This window comes from Lissotriton vulgaris, unplaced genomic scaffold (genome assembly GCF_964263255.1).
Source record: "Lissotriton vulgaris unplaced genomic scaffold, aLisVul1.2 SCAFFOLD_8339, whole genome shotgun sequence".
NCBI lineage: Eukaryota > Metazoa > Chordata > Amphibia > Caudata > Salamandridae > Lissotriton > Lissotriton vulgaris.
Window position 1 is genome coordinate 33,029 of NW_028247870.1, and position 25,980 is coordinate 59,008.

The window sequence follows — 25,980 nt, forward strand, 5'->3', positions numbered from 1 at the left end:
ACAGCATGGACAAACAATAATTGAAGATAAACACATTTTTGGGAACAAAGCTAAACGTAAATCTTTTAAGTGACATAAAGGAAGTGCATGCACTACTGCATGCATGGTTACTGAAAAGTAAGTAGTACTTTAGGCAACCGTGAATGAAAGAATGTGACAGTACAGGACTGCAGTAATAATTATGCGTTTTCACTTACCTATCTCTGCACTCAGAGAAACACTTCTTACATTAAATTAGGTTTAAAAAATAGCAGAAGTAAAACCTATAGAATGGCTGTAGGGATGAATTTAGAAGCAGAGATCGAAGAAATGCAGAGTCACACTCATAGAAGTTCACAGCAATAACATTAATTAAAAGATAATTAGAAAATAATGGATACTGTATCTGTATGCTGTTGTAGTTGTCCTGTTGAATTTGGTAAGTTGCATGCATCCAACCATTCCTCTTATTAGCGGGACTCCTCCATTCCATCTGACGCTCCTTCCATCAATGTTGGTGACCAGAAGACACCCTGTCCACTGCCTGCCTGGCGGATATTGAATTGCGTCTCCTAATGTGAAGCCTGACTTCATCCTTTATTTCCCATTGCACAGGCTGAAACTCGGCCTGTAATTATTGATGGAAAAACAGGAAGTGATATTAGAACACCACTGACAAATAAATATAAGGTATGTACGCTAGGTAGTGCAAAAAATCACACTTTGAGTTTCCTAATAGACAGTACAATATTTTTGAAAGTGCGTACTCTGTCTGAGTCTCCTTTTGAAGGATAAATAAGTATGGGCGAATTAATTTAGCGGATCTTTCCCCTCAAGCTAGGTGTACTGTAAACTGTGTTTTAGAACAAAATTAGACCTTCCCAGCAGTGCTCCAAGACCCTTACTAAACCCAGTTGCAAAAATGTAGAAGACCCCCAATCAGATCTCAAAAAACGAGGCCTAGTAGAAAATGGTGACAAAACGTACTTTGAAAGTAAAGTAGGCCCAAATCCCCCCTTACCCACCATGGATTGTATTCAAACCACTTGCAAGCAAGCAAAAGTATCCATACCCAGCATCGCTCCAAGACTCTCAAACCCCCTCACAAACAGCCTCCCGCCCAAACACATGCAATACTATACTGCTAACCCTAACAAGCCTTAAGTTAAGAATAGTGGCAAACGCTTTCTTTAACTAGGCCAAATCCCCCCTTTCCCACCATGGATTTTCTTCAAACCACTTGCAACCAAAATTACAAATTCCCACGAGTGCTCTAAGACCCCAGAACTCAGTTGCAAAAATCTAGAACACCCCGAAACACATGCAATCCTGCTGCTAGTGCTAACCCTAACAAACCCAAAGTTAATGTGCCAAAACACTTTTCAGAATGGATTTTCTCCAAACCACTTTTATCCGGTATTAGACCTTCCCAGCAATGCCCCAAGACCTGCCAACCCACCCACAAAAAAGCAGAACACTCCCATACAGGCAAAAAGCAAAAATGGAAAATCTCATACTTAGAATATTCCAAATACTCTGTGCAGCTAGGCCCTAACTCCCCTTTTCCACCATGGATTTCCTGAAAAACAAATGCAATCAACATTAGACTGTGCCAGCAGTGCTCCCAGACCCCAAATCCCACCCACAACAACCTAAAAGCCCGCCAAACAGCACCCCAAAGACAGGCAAGTGATCAAAAGCGCAAATGACTATACTTTATAAAACAGTTAAATCCGCAAATTTAAGGAGAAATGTTCTCTTTACTATCCATAGAGCCTATTGGACCCCCCGCAGACTATCGAAGTTTAAAGCCGGAGGACGGGTTGAATGCCCAAAATGTGGAAATATAAATGTGGATGACTTGCACATGTTTGTGTAGTGTTTAAACATCAGGGAATTTTGGGAGATGGTAAGCAACTGTTTATCACAATCAATCGGCCACACGATAGAGGTAAGCCATGAACTAATTATTACTGGGAGACTTGACCCACATGATAACAGAATAAATGATAAAGTAAAGATAGTTTTTTATGGGGTGCTGTTAGCCCGCAGGGAAATTTGTAAAACTTGGGTAGAAGCTAAGACACCGACACTCATGGATTGGTTAAAAAGCATGAGATATTTTGCAACATTAGATTCTAAAGGTCAGATAAGTAAGAAACATAGATTTTGGTTACTATTTTTGGAACATTTTGGATAATAGGCAGACCTTTGTCTGGGTACAAGACAAGAGATCAGTATATAATGGAAAATTCCTATGATTAAGGCCTTAGCCTATCTCGCAGGCCGGTGGAGTAGGTCCGTCCTTCGTGAAGGCGGAGTGGAAGAATCGGGTCGCGGCCTCCAGCGTGGTTGGGACATAATACACACAGGGTGATATAGGAGATTGTGGCCAGGTCCGGGCTGGAGAGCTGCATATACTCGAGACCACAGCCAGCATATTGAGATAAAAGCCCAGGGCGGAGACTACTGAATATGGGTGGCAAAAAGGCTAATGAGGAATAAAGAAAAAAAAAAAAAGCGCAAAATCCTTTTCTGCTCCGATTTTCTCCAAACCACTTTTATCCGGTATTAGTCCTTCCCAGCAATGGCCCCAGACCTGCAACCCAGGCGGAAACAAGTAGAAGATCCCCCAACAGCCAAAAAGCAAAACTACAAAAATGGGGACTTTGAAATTTTCAAGAAAATTTCCAAAATCACTCCGCGCACGCTCTGCAGCTAGGCCCTAACTCCCCTTTGCCACCATGGATTTGCTTCAAACCTCTTGCAATCAAAAGTATCCATACCCAGCAGTGCTCCCAGGCCCCAAAACCCACCCACAAACACCTGGAACACCCCAAGCAGCACCTCAAAGACAAGCAAGTCAGCAAAAATGCAAATAGATTTTCACCTCCGATTTTGTCCAAACCACTTTGATCCGGTATTAGACATTCCCAGCAATGACCCCAGACCCCTGCAGCCACCCGCAAAAAAGCAGAATACTCCCAAACTGGCAAAAAGCAAAAATGGGCCTACTACCTGGAATTCCGTCCAAATACGCTGTGCAGCTAGGCCCTAACTCCCCTTATCCACCATGGATTTCCTGAAAAACAAATGCAATCCACATTAGTCTGTGTCAGCAGTGCTCCCAGACCCCAAAACCCACCCACAACAACCTAAAAGCCCGCCAAACAGCACCCCAAAGACAGGCAAGTGATCAAAAGCGCAAAATCGTTTTCTGCTCCGATTTTCTCCAACCACTTTTATCCGGTATTAGACCTTCCCAACAATGGCCCCAGACCCGTCAACTCACCCGCAAAGAAGTAGAACACCCCCACAAGTGCAGAGTCTTTCTTGATTGGGCGTAATCCAGCCATCTGCTTTGAGGGAAATAGGAGTCTGGAGGAGGAGGATAGAGGAGCATGTTCTTATGAACTTGTGAACCTGAGGAATGCAGACTGCGGCACCTTCAAATCAATAAGCAAATAAGTGAAGACAGTTCTGCTAATGGGCTTGTTTTTGTGATTAGGTGATTAAAGTTTTTTTATATAGATTTTGCAAAACAAAGAAAGACAGACACACAGGAATAAAAGTGAATAAGGACGAAAAAGAAAGGTATTGATTCATTGACTCATTTTCAGGGCTCGGTGTCAGGGAAGAAGAGCTCGTCCTCATACTCTGCGGATTCAGGTGGAGTAGGTCACCTAACAGAGAAGAGCTTCCCTCATCTAAGTTGGTGTCCTCCTCGTCTTCTTCCTGCGTGTATTCTCGTATTTTGTAATCTGGTGGTATGAGGTGCTGATTCATCTTGATCATTGTTAACCTCTCCCCATTTTTGGGCGAGAGGCGGGTCCTTTTGCAAGTTACAATGCCACCAGCAGCACTGAAAACACGTTCAGAAGACACGCTTGCGAGTGGGCAAGACAAGTAATTTATAGCCAGGTTGGTGATCTCTGGCCACAATTCTCTTTTCCCATGCCAATACGCCAATGGGTCATCATGAACATAGACCTTTGTTGAGTCATTCAGATAGTCCTGCACCATCGACTCAAGGTTCTCCAGGGTTCCTCCACTTTGCTTACTTTTTGCTGGGACCTTTTAGGAAGCAAACCCAAGCTGAGTTAGCCAATCCTCTTCTTCACACAATGTTACTGTTGTGTCTGGTGCAGATGATCCGGTTGCTGGTGTCTTAAACGGCTGAGAGGGAAACTCGCTCACTTCTGCCACTGCCACAGATGCAGATGTGGATTATTTTTACTCCGGATGGCCTGCTGATGCTGATGTACTGCCTTTTCCTTGAATTTCCTGCAGTTCTTTTTCAAACCTCCTGGCTGCCACAGCTAGCCGATGTTTGTACTTTGTAACTTCTGCGTCATCAAGAGAAAAGAATACTCTGCCTGCCAGTGCCTTTTTGTACCGTGGATCCAGAATAGTAGCACAAATGTAATGCTGTTCTGTGTGGATCTTTTGAAGACGTTCATCGCAAAGTAGGCGCTGTAATAACTTCTCCGCCAACTCAAATGCTTGTTCCTTTTCTTCATCATTTTGAAACGTAGAAGACACCGCCTTCAGTTGGTGCTCTAGCATGCGCAACAATGGGATAGCTTTTCCCAAATTACAGTCCTCCCTGCTGACTGCACGCGTGAAGACCTCAAAAGGACGAAGCATGTCTGTCAGGCTTTTAACTAGCTTCCATTGCTCCACGTATATCCTCAGGTCCTTCATAGCTGCACCCTGTGTAAAGAAATACTGATCGACTACCGCACACTGCTCAAACAGACGCTCAAGCATGTAGAAGGTTGAGTTCCAACGTGTTACCACCTCCTGGATGAGTGCTTTCACTGGCAGTTTACGTTCATGTTGGAGGCACCTCAGCTGCTTCCGGGCCTTAAAAGAATGGTTGAAATGTGTGCACATTCTTCGGCAGGTGGTCAGTAACTCGCACACTGGACTTTCTTCACTCAAGCATTTTTTACCAACCAGGTTTATACAGTGCGCCAAACACGGCACTCTGAAATAGTTACCCTTACTCATGGCCTTAACTACATTGGCGCCATTATCCGTGGAAACATAACCAACCATGCGTTTTCTTTGTGGCAAAGCAAGCACACCTTCCCTGCCTCAAGTGACCTGAATTAATTTGGGGCTGATTAATGTGTCACAGAATATTTTTTTAGCTGGCACCTGCTTCCTTAGTGCTTCCTGATTAGTGATATTTTGCACTTGCTAAGTGCTTTCATTGTTGCAAAATTAGTTACAACACCTGCCCTGCCCCAACTGACAATAATGAATTAGGGGCTGATTAATGGATTTGAACTTCCAGCCTGGCTCCTGCTTGTCTCCCTTAGCTTTAATTCAGGACCTTTGTGGCATATGTGTAACTATTCTGAGGTTCAGAGCAGGGTCACATAATAGTTGCAACTGGCAACTGAACTCTGGAGGGGCCCCTCAGGAAGCACTACAGGAAATGGCTACTAATGATGAGTCTGAACTTTTGAACCTGGTAAGTAGTTTCAGTTTTGCTAAGATCGTATTTCTGCAATTTTGCGCTTATTCGCGGGGCGCGAAGTTGTACTGGGAAGCCGCGAACTCACGCGAACAGTGCGAGCAAGCGAATTGCGAATTTACCGAAAATCCGCAAAATCCGCGAGCGAAACGGATTTTCTGCCCATGCTTAAATCAACGGCTTGGCAACTGGTCCACATGTCTGTTGTCAGATGTATAGTGTGAACAGCACTCTTATGCAAAGCTGCCCCAATCCCCTCCAGCACATCTTCATGTAGTGCTGGAACCGCAACTCTGGCAAAATAGAACCGGCTAGGAACCTACCATTTAGGGCAGAGCATTGCCACTAATTCAAGAAAACCAACCCCTTCCACAAAAGAAAAAGGAAGAAGGTCCAGCGCTAGCATTTTTAGCCAGCTTAGTGTTATACAGACGGGTCATTGGGTGGTTGCGTTCAAATGGCGCATCTGAAAACAACATGCTTCTAATGGTGGGCTGGACCATTTTACTTCTTCAACCCAGTTACGCTCGGTGATGATGAACTTTTTCACATTGGTGTCTCACTCTCTCCCACACTCTTAGTGTGGCTCATATAACTTGCAGGGGGTATGCTGCTGACAGGGGTACTGGGTGTAAGAGAAGAAATGTTTGACGCTTCTTCCTCCTCGTCATCATCAGATGAAACATCAACGTATACAGTTTGTTGACTTGCAATTTGGGCTTCCTTGATCTCCTTTAGGTGCGCATGCCATGTGACAGTGTGCTGTCTCTCAAGATGACCTCTCTGGCCTCCGGTACCATAGTTGGTATCAAGCTTACCACGACTAACTCGAAGCTTACAAATGGTACAAATGGCTGTTTTCCTTTGTTGGGCTAGCACTAAAGAAGTCCCAAACTGCGGACTTCAAATGTCTGAGGGGCGGAGGAGGCGATACTGGGAATGCTAATGCCAGATGAAGTGGAGGATGTGTGTTGCCGAACTTTACTACGTTGTGCACTTGCAGCACCACTAATTGAGGAAATGGAGGTTGAGGTGGATGGAGGTCCCTTCTGGCGAGATAATATGGAAGCGGTAGGTGGTGGTGTACTAGTTAACTGCATTGGTGGTGGTCCCATTGCCACGTCGACAACATCATGCTCAGCAGCATTTCGGGCTAGGGTAAAAATGTCTGTTTGCTGCATGCCCGCTGAGGCTGGAGTGATGTGTATGATGACTGCGTCATCGTCGTGAGACTCTTCATCAGCAGGAGTATACGCCACTTCTTGTTCAGCGTCATCATCACACTCCATAAGTACGAGACTTTCGGGGACCTTCCTTTTACGCTTAGCTACGTTTGTCAGATCATGGTGTGCCTAACTCTGAGACGGCTGTGGTGGTTCCCAATTTTCATCCATATCATCAGAAGGAAGGGGGCTTTGAAGAAGATGTAGACACCATCCTTGATCTGTTACTTGCTAGGGATCTGGAAGACAATGAATGATCAGGAGGACTGGCTTCCTCAAATGATACCTCGGCTTCAATGTCGATTTCCTGATGTGCCCCTACTTCGGGAGGAACAACTATTGTGGGCACTTGTGCCGCTCCATGCACCTCTGCCTGCGCATCTCCTTGCGCTTGCTCTCCTTCCACATGTACTTGGGCTTGTACTTGCACATGTGGTTGTTGTTGCGGCTGTGGTGGTTGAACACTCGTCAGATGAGTTACAACAACCTGTGTTGATTGAGGGATGCTGCTATTTTCTTGCGATGAGCCAACATCACTGGTCGATGGTGATTGAACAACTAGACTGGCTGCCTCTGCAGCACTCAAGGGCTTGGACTTAAGTTGGCATGGTGGTGGTGTCACTGAGCCCAATGGAGCAGGGGTGCTGCTCCCAGCTTGGTCCCCAGCAGACCCCGCTGCTGCTGAAGGCGTACTTTTTTTCCCCAAAAAATGCGGCGCTTGGCACACCAGTCTCCTTGGTATGTGGCGCCACTTGCTTCTTCTGCTCCTTACTGGCAACTTTCTTGCTAGAGGAGCTACGGGCAACTTTTTTTGGGGCCATCTTCTTCAGATGTCAGAACAGCAGGCCGCAGTTGCACAAGTTGCAGAGTTGTCTGTGGCCACACGTGACGTTGTGCTGCACACACCGCAGCAGGACTTGTTCCTGGCACTGATGGAGAACGATGAGGCTGATGATTCGTCTTTCTGCACCTGAAAGAAAACAAAGCCAGAGGAACATCAGTTAAATAAATGTTGCATATGTAGCGCTTCAATTAATAGTTTGCAAGTAAGCATTTTTATTATACCCACCCCCCAAAATGGAAAGACCAATAAAATGCACCACTGACAGAGTACCCCTGGGCATAATGGATGAAAGCATGGCTGACTGGGTGCAGGCCTATGGCACAACAAAGCACACTGCCGGGATTCAAAATGGCCCCTAGACCCCCACCACGTGGCCAGGCCCTGCCTGTACCAGTCCTCAAAATGGCCCCACCCACATGGACAGGCCCCATCAAAACCCCAAAAAATCGATAAAACACATGTTCAAATTCAAGACACCCCACAGAAAGACTAGGCCCATGCACCACGGAGTACCCCTGGGCAAAAGGCCCCAACAACAGCCCAAAAATAAAAAAAACACACAAAAATCACCACAATCCAATGCCATCCATGCCCTCAATCATGTTCAAATTCAATACACCCCACAGAAAGACTAGGCCCATGCACCACAGAGTACCCTTGGGCAAAAGGCCCCAACAACAGCCCAAAAATTGAAAAACACACAAAAATTACCACAATCCAATGCCATCCATGCCCTCCATGATGTTTACATTAAAGAGACCCCACAGAAAGACTCAGTCCATGCACCACTGAGTACCCCTGGGCAAAAGGCCCCAACAACAGCCCAAAAATCGAAAATTCCAAAATTGTAGTTGCAGCAACTGTAATGCCCCAAACAAACTTACTTGTGAAATTTCTAATCCAAAGAAAGTCAAAAAGGCCTGAAATCCAAATATCCAGCAGCATCCACAAAAAGTCATCCTTCCAGGTCAAGATCCAAATCAAAGTGACCAGGACATGAACAAAGCACTGGGAGGAGCCTGCTGGACAGGAAGAGGAAGTTGGAGACTGTGGGGCACTACCTTCCTCCCAACCCCCCCCCCAAAATGGACTCCTTGCAAAAGAAAGTGCAGGCAAATGTCAACCTGAGGAGTAATTCTGATAAAAATCATCATTTTCAGAAGGTTTATGCTGCTTGCTGGTGGATTTCTTGTGCAGAATTGCAAATTTTGCAATTTCGCGAGTGCGAGATTGTTGCTGCCCGCCGCATCTACGTGTTCGCAATTGCGAACTCCCGCGATGCGTGATCACGGCGTACTCGCGTTGACAAACTCTCGCTGTGCAAGGTGGCAAGCCGCGATGATGTAATTGCTGTCGACAAACTCCCGCGGAATCCCGCAGCAAGATCCAAAATGGCGCAGGACACGCAAAACATGGAGAAAAACAACTCTGCAAACGCTGAATGACGATAAGTGAACGCCGCGCGCCGCAATATTGTATCACCAATCAAAAAAATCCGCTTCGTGCGAATTTGCGGCAAATTCGCAAGAGTTTGCGGATTGTGAATTTGCCGAAAATCCGCAAATTCCGCGAGCGGAACGGATTTTACACCCATGCTTACTAGTCAGTCCTGAGCACATCAACTTCAGTTATGAGACATTGCCAGCGCGGCTTCATGGTTTCACTTTGCACTGAATTGCGATGCTTGAATGTTGAACCGGCACGACCGGAATGTCCTGATAAATCGTTTGTTTCTTTTGTACTGCATCTTGAAACATATACAATGCTAATAAACAGATTTGACAAAAAAATCAGAATGTGTCACACAGGGAAAACACAATAGTTCAATGATGGATCGAGTGCATGATGATGATTCTTGCATAACATTGACAAATATGTGCTTAAGTCAGACAACATAGCACTGTTGGGTCAGGGTGCATTTCTTAGCACTAGCATAAATGTGTTCATACTGCCACTGTTTGAAAAACAGTGCAGCCAAATGTGTGGTTGACATGCAGAAGCTTTGCTGTCCCGTTAAATCATTGCACAGAAATGTGCAGAGCAGGTTAATATACTGCTACACAATGCTTCATGCAACATTTGCCCTCTTTCCTTGCATGAATGTCAAATAATATGCATTGTTCCACAGATTGGCAAGTAAATGTGTATATGATCTAATCTGGTTGTGTAACAGGGGTGACACCTTCAAGGGGTCGCTAATACGATGAATTTCCATTTCCTCAAATTTACTACATGAATAGCACTGTTGTGATTAGTCATCTGACATGATTGCAGACTGTGCTACTGTATTTGTTGTAATGGCAAGATCTGCACTGGGTCTGTTATACTTCTTACATACTGTACTCCCCCTGTTGGCCTCAATCGTTGTTCATTTGCACTGCCAAATTGTAAACAGCAATTATACAACGATTGTCACAGCACACTGTGCCTGCTTTGTCCAAGCACAAGAATTACCCTAATGTTATGAACATCTTTTTCTGATTCCAGCTATGATGTGTTTATGATTTGTCAGGTTATGTATGTTGTTGCATGTTGTTATTGATGAGATTAATAGAACATACAGCTTATTAGTTTTTGGTGTGGCAATTATGCCTCGTGTCATCATGTTCTTGGAGTCAGGAAACATGGCTTGTATTGTTTTTTTCCAGATAACATGTCACCGGAGGAGCAGGGGCTGTTCCTCTAGTGGAAGGAACATTACCTTCACATTAGGGATGTGGAAAAGGGTTTCAATTCAATGGCAAAGAGGTACCGTGAGGAGAGGGCTTCTTGCAGATGGGAGTCCATACCAGACAGCACAAACCAACGTGGCAACAACATGCTACCCTGCCTGCCTCCAAAACACACTAGATTCAATCCCAGCCAATACTTGGCCCATCAGGAATGCATTGTGGGACACACAATAAAAGGTTTGCTGTACCAGGACCATCAAGAGCTGCACCATGTGCTGCACCCATCTCTTTAACACAAAGTCTAGCCCCCTCACGGAGTGCACAACCGGGGACATCTTTAAGAGCTGAAGGACACAAAGAGAGGTCTGTCCTCTCAAAGAGGGAGAGGAGGCTAATATTCAATTTGAATGTTCGGGTGGCCAGACTTAAACGGGACAATGATGATATTAAGGGTGACTGCTGACCTGCTTGCAGACCAGATGGCCCCTCCTACCAGTTCCTCCTGCTGAGGCCTCGCCGCTGCCCCCAGCGCTAGTTCGCAGCCACTGTGACTGCTGCCCCTGCCTCCTGCCTTCTGTAAGTGTTCTGACTGTGCCTGCTTCTGCTTGCTCCCTTTAGTAGATTGCCTCTGTGTTATTATTGTATGTTGTGTTCGTGTTACTCCCACCTTAGTCGCCAGCCCACCACCCCCTCACTTCCTATTTCTTCTGTATCCCCGGCTTCCCGCCACCTCCTTATAAGGCCCCGCCCCCTTGCCGCCCGGCTCCCGCTTTCCAGCTGCTCCACCCTCCCTCCCTGCCTTAAATGGCAACCACTGCCCGGACGAGCAGCGGACGCACGCAGCGGGCACGCCGATTGCGCGCCAAACATGCTAAAGGGAAGCCCGTCTGCGCCCGTCTGTGCCTGGACCGCGCCCAGTGCCAGAACCCCTGGACACCGAAGCCGCCACAACACCACACTGCACTTCGACTCCAGCACCCTGCACAAACTCAACCCCGGACGAGACCACTCCTGTTACCGGGCCACCCCTAGGCACACCCAAGGGCCCTTCACCTGACGGAACTGCAGCTTCAACAGTTTCCGGCCTGCCAAACCATCTACCAGAGAACCCAACCACCTCCGATGCATCCTCCACAACACACACTCCGCTCACAAGCACGCCATCGAACTCTGGGTCCACCTAGACTCACCCACCCCTGACGTCGCGTTCCTGATGGTGACCTGGCTGGACGTCACCTCGGCACCAGACATCGCCATAGCCATCCCAGACGGCTACAAGATCTCCCACAGGGACCGCACCAATGGAGTGGAAGGGGGAATCGCCATCATCCACAAGGACACCCTCAGAGTCTCAACCAACACCAACTACACCCTTGCTACCACCGAGCACATGCACTTCCAGATCCACACCGACCCCAACACCACCCTCAGAGGAACACTCGTCTGCAGACCACCCGGACCCCGACCACAGTTTACCGACACTATCGCCGACCTCATCAGCACCCGTGCCCTCGCCTCCACGGACTATATCCTCCTCGGGGACATGAACTTCCACCTCGAGAACAACAATGACGCCAACTCCACCGCCCTGATCGCCAACCTCGCCAACCTCGGACTTAAACTGCTCGTGACGACACCAACCCACGCCGCTGGACATACACTGCACCCTATCTTCTCCGCAAGTCCCCATGTCTCCTTCAACCACACCACCAAACCCCACTGGACAGACCACAGATGCGTCCACTTCACCTTCAGGAAACCCCCCACACACCACTGCACCCAACAGCTGCCACGTCGCTGCTGGGGCAAGGTCACCAAGCTCCAACTAACCACCACCCTCGCCCTGAAACTACCAGCCAACCCCACCGACCCAGACACCACCACCACCAACATCAAACAGTGGATCCGAGACTGCACCAACACCCTCGCCCCACTCAAGACCTCCGCAACCAATCACACCAACAAGAAAGCCGCATTGTTCACTGAAGACCTCCGGACCTCCAAGCGCACCTGTCGGAAGATGGAGAAGATGCGAAAGAGAAACCTTGTAGGCACAAGGTGGTGGACCTGAGCACACCTATATGCTATAATGAGCACCGAGTAGTCCAAAGTAGAAATGCAAAAAGTTTTATTCACTTTTACATTTGTGTAGATATCTTCATGTTAATGTTCAAAATATTCAGCAAATCGTAAGGACTGAAAATCATGTTTTCAAATCATATGACTTTTCCAAAGTAGGTCAAGTTCAATTTGGTGACATCCAATATATATATCCTCACCCCGATGCATTTCGAGCCGAGGGGCTCTTCGTCAGGGGGTACATACTGAAAATAAGTAGAGAAAAGAGGTATAAGTCAGGAGCCGGAGGTGGGTATCTACTGTCAAGTGTGAAAGAAGGAAAGAAATCTAAACGGATATAGTGTTGTGCTCACACGTTAAAAGAAAGAAGGTGACTGAGCGTGGACGCATGCTGTAAACAGAAGGTGCAAAGAAAATACGAAAGAATAAATTGTGGTAAAAGGTCGTCGGGTCTTTTACGGTGTCCATTAGTGCATGGAAATTAAAGAGTGCCCATTATCCACAGTTCGAAGGATTTATAAGTGTGGAAAGGATAGCCGGTGTGTTTCGGTGGAATTCCCGTTATCGTTGGTGCACCGCATTAACATTGTGATGTGACCAGACATCTACACCCCCATTAAACTGAGCCTACACCTTCAAGCAATTAGCTCCGAGCCCGAGTGCACTTACCGAGGAAAGATGTGTAAAGGTATACAGACGTCGGTGTAACCAGGTGAAACGGCGGCGGAAGACGCCAGAACCCGCGGGTGTAAAAGGTCTCGACAGACGCGATGGAGTTTAAGATAGTGAGGGCAATGGAAAACGGACTGCGTAGTGCAGTCGAATAGGTGAACACCAAAAACGGACTACGGTAAACAAACCTTACGGGAAAGTTAATGGACAAAGTTGAAAGCGATGGAAGAGTGTCCAAAGGTAGAAAATGTAGCCAAGGTAACGAGAAAAAATGTAAAAATGAAAGAAAAAAGTCTAAACGGAATGGCAAGGGAGGTAAAAAGATGATAGAAAGAAAAGATGAAGTACACGGGAATAATGAGAAAACGAGACTGTTACAAGAATGTAAAATGGAAATAAAGGTTGCATGCGAGAAAAAGAGGAAAAACATGAGCCAAATCTGGTGCATGAAAAGGAATAGGATCAATACACACATTATTTAAGCCTAGAAGGATAAAGGCATGCACAAAAGTATGATCAGCCAGCAAACAGCACATAATCAATGTACATTAGTTGTATCAAAGGAAGCTACTATACTCCAAACGTTCATTGAGGCCATGTGGCGCAATCGTTCTCAATTTGAAAATCCAGAATAGTTCCCTTTGTAGTAAATGTTTTTTGGGGTCAGTGCCCTCTGGTTTGGATACAATTTCCAGAACTAAGAAACGAATTTGACTGTTCGTGTGCTTTTCTTGAGTGAAATGTGCGGATACGCATGATTTAAGGTTGCCATTTCTGATATTGCTTCTGTGTTCATTTAGGCGTGTTTTTATCTTGCGTTCCGTTTTGCCAACGTATGATAGTCCGCATGGACATTTTAAAAGATACACCACATTAGTGGAGTCACAGGTAGCATTGGTTTTCAGTGAGATTTGTTTGCCCGAACTTGAATGGCTGATATTGGTTCCTGGGATAATGTTATGGCAATTTTGGCAATTGTGGCATGGAATGGTTCCTTTGTATACGGTAGGTTCAATGTTACGTGGTTTGATCAGGGATCGTAGATTACTAGAACGTTGGTATGCGAATATCGGCCTTTCATTGAAAACACTGTTGAAATCCGGTTCTAGTTGTAACATTTGCCAGTGTGTTTTAATAGTTTTTTTGATCAAGTGGCTCTTAGTAGAGAATTTGGATACGAACACATTGCGTTGTATATCCTGATTAGTTATACTCTTGGGTTGCAATAATGTTGATCGGGCAATTGTAGTGACACGTTGGTATGCAGTATTAATGATCTTCTGTGGGTATCCTCGTTTAGCAAATTTTTTTATGATGATGGTGCTGTCCTGTATGAATGAGTCTTCAGTAGACGCTATTCTTCTAGCTCTTAAGAGTTGTGAATATGGTAGATGGGTTTTGAGACTGGGTTGGTGGAAACTGGAATAGTGTAGATAGTTGTTGCGATCGGTGGGTTTGGTGTGTATGGATGTTTCAAGTTTGTGATCTTTCAGGGTGATGTTGACATCCAGGAAGGTAATGTTGGAACTGTTATATTGGTGGGTGAATTGGATCCTTTCATCAACATTATTCAAATTTGTGATGGCGAAGGTTAGTTGTTCTTCTGTGCCTGTCCAAATTACAAAAATATCGTCTATGTAGCGATAGTATGTTTGGAGGTGATTCTTCCAATGTGGAGTAGAAAGAATGTGTTCATTTTCAAAGTCCTGCATGAAAAGGTTAGCGTATGCCGGAGCAGCACAGTTGCCCATGGCTACTCCGGATAGTTGGCTGTAATATTTGTCATTGTATCTGAAATAACTGTGCATCAGAATAAATTCGATGAGTTCCATCAGAAAAATTTGTAGGTTGGCTGGTTTGTCCGTTTTAAGCAGTGCCGCCTCTGCGGCCTGTATTCCTAGGTTGTGCGGAATGGAGGTGTAGAGTGAGTTAACATCAATCGTACATAGCAGGATAGGTGTGTTGGGATCAATGATGACTTGATTGAGTTTGATTAGAAAATCTGTTGTGTCTTGTAGGAAACTAGCCATGAGTTTCACAGATGGTTGTAAGTGACGGTCGATATAGGTCCCAATCGGTTCATGAATTGAATTGATGGTACTGACAATAGGTCTGAATGGTGGTTTTGTCGGGTGTTTGTGAATTTTGGGAATCATGTATAGGTATGGAACACTGGGATGGTTTTTGATGAGGTAACTACGGTCTTTGGTAGTGATGGTTCCATTGAGTACAGTTCTGTCAACGATTGTCTGGAGGATGGTAGCATACTCCTTTGTGGGGTCAGATTGCATTTCCATATAGGTATTAGTCTCTTCAAGATGTTTCTGTACACTATCTAGGTAGAATTGGGAGTCCATGATTACAAGTGATCCGCCCTTATCGGCAGGGCTGATCCTGATGGTGTCATTGGTAGCTAGTTGTTTTAAAGCAATTCTTTCTTGTTTGTTCAAGTTTTGTTTGTGTCTTGTAGGTAGTTGGCGTATTTTGTCAAGGTCTTTTTGTACCAAGGCTTCAAAAAGGTCCAAAGTTTTATGGCTCACTGGGGCCATATAGGTACTTTTGGGACGTAGATCCAAGATTGTGTGTTCCTCGGTCATGGAAGGAGTAGGACAAACATTGGAAAAAAAGTGTCGTAAACGTAAACTACGCAAGATGGAGAAGAACTGGCTCAGTGACCGAACACCAGACAGCTACACAGCCCACAAGAACGCCACCCGCAGACACCACCAACTCATCAGGACCACCAAGAGGATTGCCTTCAAGGACCGCCTTGACAACACCGCACACCACAGCAAAGAGCTCTTCAACATTGTGAAAAGAACTCTCAAACCCCAGTTCCAACACCAACGACATTCCACCATCACAAGACCTATGCGACTCACTTGCCACCTTATTTCACTGCAAGATCACTGACATTCAAGACAGCTTCAACACCGACACCCCCACTTCCACCGTTGAGACCACCACCCCTTCGACCTCCACCTGCACTAGTCGCATTACCGCCTGGTCCAACGTCAGCGACGAAGTCACCAACAAGACCATGAACTCCATTCACTCCGGATCCCCATCCGACCCATACCCTCACCACGTCTTCTACAAAGCCTGCACAGCCATCACACCCCATCTCCGGAAAACAATCAACATCTCCTTCGAGACAGCAACCTTCCCGGCGAGCTGGAAACACGCCGAGATCAACGCCCTACTGAAGAAACCCAAGTCGAACCTCAAGGCCTCAAGAACTTCAGGCCCATCTCCTTGCTCCCTTTCCCAGCGAAAGTCACGGAGAAGATCGTCAACAGATAGCTGACCCGCTACCTCGAAGACAACAACATCCTGGACCCATCCCATTCCAGCTTCCGCAACAACCACAGCACCAAGACCGCCCTCATCGCCGCCACTGACGGCATATGGATCAATATGGACAAAGGTGAAAGAGCCGCCCTCATCCTTCTGGACCTATCAGCAGCCTTCAACACGGTCTGCAACCGCACCCTAACAGCACGCCTCTGGGACACCGGTATCCAAGAGAAGGCCCTGGCCTAGACCATGTTCTTCCTCTCCCGCAGAACCCAGAGCGCCCGCCTCCCACCCTTCCACTCCAAGGCCACCAAGATCATCTGCGGTGTTCCATAGGGATCCCCCCTCAGCCTGACGCTATACAATATCTACATGGCACCACTCGCCCATGTCGCACGACAATACAGCCTCAACATCATCTCCTACGCCGGCGACACCCAGCTGATCATATCCCTCACCGAAAACCCCCACACCGCCAAAGCCAACCTCCACAGAGGAATAAAGGCCATCGCCGAATGGAAAGGACAGCAGGCTGAAGCTGAACTCAGACAAGATGGAGGTCCTCATCCTTGGCCACACCCCATCAGCCTGGGATGACTCCTGGTGGCCTACAGTGCTAGGAACAACCCCAGAACCCGCCGACCACGCACGCAACCAGGGAGTCATCCTCAACTCCGCCCTCTCCATGATCAAGCAAGTCAACGCAGTCTCCGCGTCATGCTTCAACACCCTCCGAATGCTCTGCAGGATCTTCAAATGGATCCCCTCCGACACGAGAAAAACCGTCACCCATGCTCTTGTCACCAGCAGATTGGACTACGGGAACGCCCTCTATGCAGGAATAACAACCAAGCTCCTGAGACGTCTGCAACGCATCCAGAACGCCTCAGCACGACTAATCCTCAACGTCCCCCGACAAAATCCCATCACACCCCACCTAAGAGGCCTGCATTGGCTCCCCGTCGACAAGTGGATCACCTTCAAACTCCTCATCCACGCACACAAGGCTCTACATAACGCCAGACCAGCATACCTCAACGACTGACTCAGCTTCCACACCCCCACCCGCAGCCTCTGCTCTGCCAACCTCGCCCTCACCACAGTCCCACACATCCGGAAAACCACCGCCGGCGGAAGATCTTTCTCCTACTTCCCCGCCAAGACCTGGAACACTCTCCCTACCAACCTACGACGGACCAAGTGCCTGCTGGCCTTCAGAAGACTTCTCAAGACCTGGCTTTTCGATCAGTAGCAGCCCCCACCCCCAGCGCCTTGAGACTTTTATGGGTATGTAGCACGTTTTACAAATGTAATGATTGATTGATTGATTGATTGAAGGGCCACCTCATGGACATGAAGGGAGCCCTGGGCCCCCCTATTGAAAAGCAATGGATGTTTTGTTTGCCACCCTGTACAGTCCCAGCTTTCCCCTAACCTATTTGCCATTCTTTTCATAGAATAAGTAGTTTGTTAGTGTTAAATGCAGTTTTAGTGTAGGGCTAGTATAGTGCTAGGTGTAGTTAGTTTTCAAGATATTCTATTTTTAGTGCTTTTGATTATATTTCCATTTCTATAGGGTGGGGGGTTGATGTGTTTTTGGAATTGTTCATAGAAAAATACAAAAGAATATATATTTGTTTAGATTGTATGTTTAGTTAGTTGATATAGTTGATATAGGATAGGGTGTCCTTTTTGCTGTCCCTGGATGTGCTGAAAGGGGGGAGGTGGGTTGATGTATAATATATGTTGTTATGTGTAGAACCTTGGGTAAGCTAGTTAGTTTAGTGTAGTTTAATGTTAGTACAAGTTAGGTTAGTGTAGTTTAGGATTAGTCAGTATTATTAGTTTAGTTTGTTAAGATTGTATTTTGTAAGAATAAATTGCCAATGGCTGATGGTTTGTGCTTCCATTGTTTTTTGCAGTGTGGACATATCCTGTTGAATTGGTAGTGGATTACGACAGATGCATCCCCCGCACAATCAATTTGAAAGTCTACAAATGTAATTACACCATCTTCAAGGGACAGGCTACCATCACTCTTCACTACAAATGTGTTTGATGTTTAGAGCAACAAAGTTTGGTTAGGAAAAGAGTTTGTGAGTGATCTGAGAAATATTTATCCATATGTGATTATTTGGCAAGTACAGAATTACACAGCATGCACTGTGGGCATTGTGCTCTGCACAGCATTGGTTGAATGCCGTGGGCATGGTTTTAGGATACTTTGGGACATCTTTTTATTACACCGGTCCCCACAACAGCTTCACTTTCCCCATGAGAGGGCAGGGATGTATGCTTTGCATCATTTAGAAGTCACCTTAATGCCTCTTTACATGTTTCTACACAGTCTTGTACATTGTGTACAACACTGTGAACAAATTGGCATACAAGTGTTGGGCAATGGAAGTTGTGATGTGTGTTACAGAAAACCTGTGCAGGCATTTGAATCAGTGAAATGTTTTTTACAAATGCTTTCCTACACCATTCAAGTCAAGTCAAGTCAAAAAGTATGTTTATTTAGATCGTAATCTTTAAACAAATACATAACAGTTAATTGAGTTAAAATATTTCCCAACAATCACTCATGCAGATTTGTAGTTAAAATATTATTCCTTTGATTATAAAATGATCTTCCCCTCGACATATGACATATAATGCTGGGTGCTCATACAATTGATTCCTCCATTTGATTCTTATCCTAATAAAATTGATTAAACCGGCTATCTCTAGACAAGATTCAGTTTAAGACTCTAAAATCTATTTCTGACTTATTATAAAACTCTGTACTACCTTTATAAATTTCCCAAGGAAAATTGCAAAGTCAATACTTGGTAGTTCTGTGATCAGCTCAATTGCTTGTCCCCTAGTTCTTATATCATATTTTACAAATATTGGGCGCAGCCAAAGTTTGCGCTGATCTAAGATGTTTATACAGTCCAGCAAAAAGTGCACGGTATCCCCTTTTGTACCCAGCCTGCATTTGCAACGCCCATTAGGGTCCAACATTTTGGTTTTAATTTCTTTATTTGATAACCATGGGTTAATCCCAATGTGTAACTTTAGGATCTCTTGTCTAAACCACGGGTTTGGCAAGAAATCCAAGTAGGGGATCCAGTTTTCCTTTGCCCATGCATTCCTCATAAATTCAACCGATATTTTCTTACCAAGGTATTCCCTATCCATACTTCTAGTAGCAGCTTGTCCATTGAATTGTAGCTCATTTTTTGAACACTCTACTATTAGGGAATCACGGCATATGTCCACTTTCATATTTTCGCAGGTCTTCCTGCACATTTTTGCCCATTTTAAATTACTTAGTTGTATTCTTTCCGACACCATTGTGCAACTTTTTGTTCATTTTCGAGGCGTTTCCAAAATCTAATCACGGCAACTTGTGACTGTACCCCCCAAGCTGTTGCCCCCAGTTCTGTTCTTATTGCTTGCACCATTGCTGATGGGGGCAGGGATAAGATGTTTTTCAAGCATTTTCCTACCTCTAGGTCCCAGGCTCCCTTACCACTCAAATAAAGGATTTCTGCTCCATAGAGTACTTGTGGTGGGATCATTGTATTGAAAGCTTTTAACAGTGGTCGATGTGACTTATCCCCATAGTCACGGTTGAACATTTTTAGACCAGCGATTGAAGTTTGTGCCTTCGCTTTTTGGGCTTCTAGGTGTGTTTGCCAATTTAATCTTTTGTCAAACTACACACCTAGGTAGCGGTATTCGGTAACAGATTCTAATGTAAGATCCCCTAAAAACCAATTAAACTTAATCACTTTTTCCCAAAGCACAGGATTTTCGTCTTGTCTAAATTTACTGTTAAAAATGTCTTTATACAATATTCGTTAAAATAGTTCAACTTCCTTTGAAGGCCAATTTCTGTTTGATCCACTATTACGAGATCAACCGCATATAACAGACACAGCACCTTTTTGCCATTCATTCTTGGGCTGGCACTACCCTACCCTTCACTTCAATCCACTCTGGTAATTCCGAAAGAAATATGTAGAATAGCTGGGGGGCCAATATGCAGCCTTGTCTCAAACCGTTTTCAATAGGTATTTTTGGCGTCAGTGACTCCTCGGTATCCCTAATTACTTGAGCCCAGTTGTCCCGGTGTAATTCTTTTAATATCGTCAACAGTCTCTTGGGATATTTTTCTTAATTAATGTTTCCCAGAGGCAGTCCCTATCCACAGAGTCAAATGCGGCTCTGAAGTCCACGAAGCAGCAATAGAGTTTTCCATTCTGATCCGTCCACTTCCTTGCCATTGCCCATAGAGAGAAGTAGTGGTCTATTGTAGAGTGTCCCTCTCTGAACCCTCCCTGTTCGATAGGTATTATTGAGTTCTTCTCAACCCAGTCATTTAGTCTATTTAAGACTAGTTTTGAGAATATCTTTTCCCCTATATCCAGGAGGTTTATCAGTCTATAGTTTTGAGGTTCCCCCGTACCACCCTTTTTGTGGATAGGTCTAACTATTGCGCCCTTCCAGTTTAATGGCATTTTTCTTTCTGTTAAAATTACTTGGAAGAGGTGAGAAAGGAATCTTGCCCACCATTTTGTTTGGGACTTTAGTATTATCGCAGGGAGATTATCCGGCCCTGCAGCCCTGGTTAGATTCAGCTTCTTGATTGTTTCTTCTACATGGTCTTCTGTAAAGTCTAATTTGAATTCTTCTGAGATTTTCTGCCAACCTGGGGGTACTCTAGCTCCTAAGACTAATCTAGCTTCATACAGTTCCCTTAGGTATTTATCCCAGGCTGCCTCACTTACGACGCAGATCATATCTCCGGCTGGGGGGGACGATGCTGATTTTATCAATTTCCAAAATTGTCTCAAGTTCTTATCTTCAATTGATTCTAACAGCTTACCCCAGCATTTCTCTTTGTATTCCCTTTTTGCGTCGAGGACCATATTTTTAACCTCAGCTTTCAGAATAATAATGTGTTTTTTTCTCTCTTGGTTGAATTCTTTCCTTTGCTTTCTAGCTTCTGCCCTTATCTCCCTTTTTTTACTTTGGAAGTCCATTGAAAACCATTTCAGGCGGCTGACTCAGTTTATTGTACCTTTTCTTTTATCCTTTTTTAGTTCTATCCTAAGGCAATGAACTACTTGGGCTATTTTCTCCTCATACCATTCCAGGTTTTCCCTCTCGTGATTTACTAATTCTATCTTTTGTTGAAATGATTTTAGCTTTTCCTGGTACTCATCTGTTAATCTTGTTGTTGCCCGTTTTGGGTAATCCATTTCTTGTGGAATCACCTTTTCTCTTGGTTCCATCCTTCCCCCTTTTAACCTCAGTGAGAGCTGGTTATGGTCACTACCCTCGCTGTGATGTACCTTGAATTCCTGCACTAAGGGGAAGTTCCAAGCTGACATAAAGACATCGTCGATTGGGGAGTTTTGTAATCCTTTTTTAAAGGTCTTCTTTGCTGGGCAGTCTGTTTTAAACCTGCCATTTAAGCAAAAAAGGCCCTTTTCTCCTAGATAGTTGACCAAATCGCAATCCAGTTTCGAGGGAACACATGTTGGAAAACTAGCATAACTAATTCCATAGGTGTCCAGTAATTCTGTGTACCAGTGATCTGCCTTCATTGGATGTAACTTATGGTTAAAATCCCCTAAAATTAACAATATGTCTGAGGCATACATTTCAAAAATATCATCTATATCCTGTTTGAAATTCCCCATCTCAATTACATATTCACCCACATTGTCCCACTGCATATATACATTTATGACAATTATCTTTTCGCATGTCTTATCCAGGGTCAGATGATTTATCCTGCAAGCCAGTAGCCATATACACTTTACTTTTAGCAATGCTACGTTACTTAATATTCTCGTCGAGATAAGTGTCATAATTCCCCCGAGGGGCTGCCAAATCTTTGCCTCGTGGTAATGTCGATTTAACTGGTAGTAGCCCTCGAAGATAGGGGTTTTGCTGCATGCCCATGTCTCTTGTAGGCAAGCAATTGCTACTTCATTTACTTCGATCTTTATGTGTTCTTTTTTTAGTTCATTGCCTAACCCATTTACATTCCACAATAAGAGACTTAGGGTATGGGGCACCCCTCTCTCCTATTCTATCTCGCTTAGACCTCCAGCTTCCCCAATTCCGTTCAAATCACTCTCAGAGGAATCTCCTAAATAACTGCTTTGACTCCAGTTACCCCACCAATCCTCTTTTACAGTGTTGTTTATCACTACCTTCAGATGGCTACCCACTTCTCCATTAACCTTTTGTAGCCTTAGCTGTCTCTTCCCCAGACCTGCATGGCACTTTAGGAAATTTCTTCCTGGTAATACATCGCCCCTTAGGTCTTTTTCAGTGATCACCCTTACTCCCCCTTGGACCAGGTCCGAGTATAATAATACTTTTGTTACTTCCCTACCTGTTGTGCTTTCTATGTAGTCCACCTGTCTCAAATCTTTTGTGACAATCCCACTCAGGCTAATACATTTCCTTGATTTCTTGCCCCTTTGGCCTTCTTCAGCTGGTTCTAGGTAGACCCATTTATTGTTCCCCCGCTCATATCCTTTCTCTGGGGACGCTATGTTTATCTGTCTGAGCTCTTCCCTCCCTGTTGGTCCCACTTCTAGCTCATGTGGCTGTGGTGTTGCCTCCAGATTATAATGCCTCAGGGAGGTCTGTGTTTGGCTTTTTAGTGATGGAATTATTCTCTGCTTTATAGGTTTGGTTTTTAGTACTCTCTCTTTTGGGTCCTTGCTACTCTGACTCTTCTTTTGTGTGTTTTGTGCCTTTCTTATGGCTTCAATTGCCGAGGATCCGGTAGGTACAAAGGGCCGGGTTGAAACATTTAGTGTACCCCCAGCTTCCTTTTTCTTCTTCTTTTCCTTTGTCTCTACCTGTGGGACATGCTTTTTGCCTTCCCTGCCTTTGGTGCGGGCTCTTACGTGTTCACACCTCCTTCTTACCAGCATTGGGCGCCTAGATATATACACATCATCTAAGGGCTCTTCCAATTCACTTCCTGTACTTTGATCAATAATTTGAGAAGCCCCTGCTGGTCTTAGCAAGGTAATCATTTGTCCTTTGAATCCAGTCAGCTCGTCTTCTATCTTTTTTAGAAATTGCTTTTGAGCATTTAATACCCCATTGTTCAGCAATGACACTTCGAGGATTCCCTGAAGAGTTTTCTGTAACATTAGTAATAAGTCCATAATTGAAGAAGTAGGTGCTGCTGAGAGATTTGTGTCTTGGGGGCTGTTTCTCTCTGGATTTACTTGACTTCCAGTCCTTCCAGGGTCCTGCCGATTTGAGTTGTTTCTCCTCTCGTGGCTCTGTAGCACTTGGTTGGAGGGTGCCCCCCAGATGAAGCTAGGCTTGAGGCTTTCCCTTCTCAATTGCCCTTCATTCCCCGGTGATTGGAGGGAAAACAGTTTTGGGGATGAAGAGAGCTGCTGTGCCATCAGTTTTGAGCTTTGACTGTGGGGTGATACATTTATTAACAGAGGGTCCTCTATCTTATCCTCCAATTCTTTTTCTAGCGCTCCCCTCTTGCTTTGGTCCACTTGGGGCACGTTTTCTGTTTCTGTGTTTATTGTTCTCTCGGGGCGAGTCTCCTCTTCAGAATCCACGTTTATTGCTGTTGGATTTTGGACTTTGTAATGTTTGCCTACAAAGTCCTTTACTGGATTAGAGGGCGCTGAGGTAATTGAAATTTTTATGGTCGAGTATGTCCCCTAACGTGTACCCCAACGTCTCCATGTACGTGCTTAAAGTACATGTAATTTCCCTCCATGACCGAATATGAAGACGCAAATACATTTGCGTCCAACGTTAACATGTCCTCTACCAGATCCACCTGGAATGGATCGATAATACAGTTTCTAAACATGCTGTGCCAACGTCTTTACATGGTGCACTTCTGAAATTCGCACACGTTTTCCCCATGTTTCCTGGCCCAGTCGAGCTAGGCCCTTAAATGTGGCCTCTCTGCCTCATCTCTCCTGTCTCCGAGGGCTGTGTGCATCCCTGACCCTGCCTTACTTCCTGCCAGCGCAGCGGTGCCCGGCTCGGCCTGGACTGTCTGCCAAATTCATGTTTTACCTACAGTTATCTGCTCAGCCTCCTCGAAAACACATTCCAGTCTAGTGAATAGGTAAACATCTTCCTGGCTGCAGAGCAAAGGGCCCGGCCTTTTCTGTCCTCCTTGCAAGTGATTTACTGGCTCCGTTACCATGGTAGGCCCATGGCTCTGCACGTTGCACCCAGACACGTATGCACGCACTAGTTTTCAGTATGGGATGGCCCCTGCCCGAGAGACCTTTTACTTCAGACACTACATCCTCCAAACATAAGATACCAGATACGCTATAGGTACAGGTTGCCCTGACACTCCAGACACCAGTCTCCTCCACTAGTGCTAAAGTTAAAGCCCCCCAGTTCCACGTCATGCTAGTTGAGCGCACATCCGGGTTAAGGGTTTCTGCTGATCCTGCAACTTTCTTTTTGCATCCACCCACATGTGACGATTCTTGTGACGTTTTTCTGACATGTACAGTGCACGCCCATGTGTACGCCTCTTTTTCACGCCTCCTCTTACGCACATGTGTTCTTATCTCGCTCTTTTCACCTGTTACGCCTACTGTATTGGATTCAATTATGTTACTTTACTATATATAATGTGTAATGTTGATAAAACGTTGACTGTCCCTTCCCGAATCCTAGTGGTGACGGAACATGATATCCAACCTCGAGGTTCATTGTCCATTAAAACCCGTATGACTCAGATACCACGGACTCTGCCTCTCATTTGAATGAGCTGTCTTGTAATGATAATTATGCGGAAATATTGATTAGGTAAATTTATTTACCACATAATTTGGCGCCCGAACAGCGACCCCCCCTTCCCCACTCGCCGGTGAAGTCACGCGGCTTTCGACCCCTTCTACAACCCCGACTGAAACCGTGCACGTTGCGGGGTTTCCAGCTATCTTCCCTTGGGTCCACGAGGGAGACGGAGACTGCGGTCCGGCGTCCAGACGAGGCTGTGAGGAATGCGGAGGATCCCGACCAGAGCCCTAGTCGAGAGAGCAAGGTCCGAGGTGTCCGGAGGCCCACCTGTTCCGAAGTTCCGAAGCGCATGCGTGGAAGCGTGATGCGTCGTCGTCAGATGTCGTAGCAGTCCAGTCCAGTCCAGAGTCCAGTCCAGTTTCCGAGGCCTTCAGTTTCTTGCTTCCCGGTGAGTACCGTTGTTGGGAACGCATCTAGACAGGTTCATTAGTTTGTGCCTGGTAAAGACAGAGTTGGGTACACAATTCTGGTCCTGACATGTTCACTTAGGTGGATACGGTCCGACGTGTCTCTTCATGAGACCGGTCTGTGCTGTTTTAGCAGTGCATCTAGTTCATCTAGTTATTCAGTTTTATCCCGAGAGTTTTACTGTGTTTTCTGTGTTCCAGGTAATTTCAGTCCGACATGTTTTAATGTGTTTCAATGTTGTGGTATGAATGATTGTTTACTGTTTATTACTGTGGTTATTGTATTCACGTCCGAATCATTCCAGAAATGCCGTTGTTTTCGAAGTTACGTCAGATAGGTACTAGGAAAGGGATACTTGAAGAAGCAGTTCCTGTCCCGCTTAGGGACACTCCAGGATATTTTATGTACCACAAGCACGGCTTAGACGCTGTGTTGTATTTAGATTTATGGGCGGACTACACAAAGAATCTGGAAGAGAAGTTTAGATGGCCTGTC

The 25,980-nt window shown here is 45.4% G+C and overlaps 1 pseudogene; it reads right to left on the minus strand.

The window, feature by feature from the left end:
• Positions 1-3,595: 3,595 nt before the first annotated feature.
• Positions 3,596-4,800, minus strand: LOC147664998 (putative protein ZBED10P; annotated as a pseudogene).
• Between the last annotated feature and the right edge of the window lie 21,180 nt (positions 4,801-25,980).